Genomic DNA, 2,640 nt, shown 5'->3' on the forward strand with positions numbered 1-2,640 from the left:
GGGAGGGAGGGAGGCAGGGAAGGAGGGATGAAGGGAGGGGGATGCTGGCGGTGCCGGCGGGGAGGGACATACCTGCCGCCGGGGCGGGGGGAGCGGGGGCGCGGCCCGGAGGCTCCATCCCGCGGCTCCCGGCGGCAGCTGCAGGACAGGCACGGCACGGATGGAAGCGTCACCTCGCACCCCGACCCCATCCGCTCCGCCCGGGCCTCGGGGAACGCCGGCCCCGGCGGGACAGATGTGCCCGCAGCTGGAGGCTGCACCCTCAAGGGCAGGTGCGGGGGACGGCCGGGCTCTCCCAAGGCCGGGAGGAGCACCGCCAGGAGCGGGACCGGCCGGCCGAGCGGGCAGGCAGGAGCCCAGGGCGAGGGGCTGGACACAGAGGGGCACTTGCAGGGGTCTCCTGGGCAGCAGGAGCAGCAGGAACGGCCACGCTGCGCTTTGGCACCCATGGCACGTTTGCCGCACCTGGCAACAGGTCTGGCAGCCCCAGTGCAAACCCTGTCCCTGTCGAAGTTCGCCAGGGCTGCAAGTACTGCAAAGGGAATTTAAAAAGCAGCATACGCACACCTTCCACAGGCACAAAGGAGGGAAAAAAATGCATCTCAAGATTTCAGGTCTCTTCCCCAGAAAGGGCAGACCCATTTTTGTACCCAGCTATGTCTCAAGAAGCATTTTGTCTTGGGTAGGTACTCATTGCTGCTATTCTTCCTTACAAACCCGAGCAGGTTTCCCTTCCCTGCCTCTCCTCTCCATGCTTTGCAAGCTCTGAAAACTGTGCAGGTTGTGCTGTGGACAGAAGTGGACAGCATCAGTATTTTTAGATCTCAAGGCTACTTCTGTACCTGAACAGGAGACCTTTCCTTATTCCCTGCATGCCCATTGTGCTCCCAGTCCTGTCTGTGACAGTCCTGGATGGCACGAGTGGCACTTCTTTAGCAGTTCAAACAAGCGGTCCCATCAGTGTTTCTCACACCGCAGAGCTGACTGCCATTGAGGCGATGTATTAGTTCTTGGCCAGGACCCAGGATGTCAGCTGCTCCTCCAGAGAAGAGCAAGCAGAGCCCTCCAAGGCATACAGTCCTGCTCTCTCAGAAATCTTAGTCTCCTGCCAGACAAACTGGAAAGAGATGTTACTCCTGTACTAGTGTGGAGACAAGCACACATCCCCGGGGTCACCATGTGCAGGTAATCCTGAGGCAGCCTCTTGAGGGTGATCTAAGTGTCCCGTTTGCCGTTTGGATGCGCAGACTGAACTGTATTACATGCAGGACCCAAGAGACTCACCAGCATTCATTCAGGGAGCTTTGGGGGAGCTTTGATGTAGCTCCATCTCAAAGCACAAACCCTGCCTACCAAAATGTGATTTCTCTGCAGCATGGCTGTTATTTGGCCTCTGACCTGGGGCAGAAGGTAAGGATGCTGCCCAGTCCCACAGCCAGATCACCGCCACTGCAGCTCACCTTCTGCTTGGATGCCAAGCAACAAAAACCCACCCCTTAGTGACCTGACCTTTAGTCAGGTCACCAGCCCTGGCTCAGGCTGGCCTGGCAGAAGACCCAGTTTGACCTTCCTACCTGCCAGTCAGGTCTATTCCTTAGATGCACAGTAGAGCACAGGGCCCCTGGGAGAGTGCACACACATCTGCTGCAAATTAAGAGACAGCACTTCCATCCCAGCCAGCATCTCTGCTCACAAGGCATCTGCTGATTTTTCTCCTTCAAATTGGCCAGCTGACAATCAGGTTCACTTCAGACCAACTCAGCCTTAGAGGAAACCTGAGGAGAGGTTACGTGCTCAAAGAAGTTTTGCTGTTCCTCCTCCCCACCTGAACCACCTGGTCTCCACCCAGATACAGCTGTGACACCAGACTGCTCTCTTTCCATCAGCCATCCTTCTCACTGCTCTTTCCCCCGTGCCTCAAATGGCCAGCTCCATTTCTTCATATCCAGGTGTGTTTTCTATTTTCAGACCTTTCAGCCAGCTCCTCTCGAAGCCACTCCAGCTCCTTGCTTATGCAGACAGAAGAGACATGGAGGATGGGAATTTTCTCAAGCACCAGCACATGGAGCAGGCAGTTCTGCTAAAAATCCAAAGTTAGCCATTTCCAGTCCTGAGCCACATCACCATCATTCCTGTGACAGGTAAAACAGATATCCTGGCTAGCACAGAGGAGAAGCCTCAAACCCAATCTCTCCAGCTTTAATTTACATTATTCCACTCGGGCTAGAAAAAGCTGGACTGAGTTTACTGTCATTCTGGCTTGTCATCTTCTGAGGCACAGGATGCTCTTTTCAAAAGGCTTTTGCCATGTGTGAGGCACCCCAAGCACTGAAGTTTTATTTTTTCAAGACCAGAAGGTCCTTGCCAGAAACAAGAGAACAATTCAGCAATACCATGAGCTGAGGCACTTCCGTCCCAGATCAGCCCCACTGCTGAACCTCAACAAGGAACTGCATGGCTACATGCACTTCCTAAGTCCTGCTGGTTACTAAGAAAAGTTATGTACCTCATGTAACTCTGCTAAGACAGAGGTTCCAGTTAGTGGGTCTACACAGTAGCACCAAGGAGGATGGCAGGATGCCCAAGAACTTGACTCTGTGTCCTTGCTAGTTATTAGATTGCTAAGTCTAGTGTATTAAT

Source organism: Haemorhous mexicanus, chromosome 6 (genome assembly GCF_027477595.1).
Source record: "Haemorhous mexicanus isolate bHaeMex1 chromosome 6, bHaeMex1.pri, whole genome shotgun sequence".
Classification (NCBI taxonomy): domain Eukaryota; kingdom Metazoa; phylum Chordata; class Aves; order Passeriformes; family Fringillidae; genus Haemorhous; species Haemorhous mexicanus.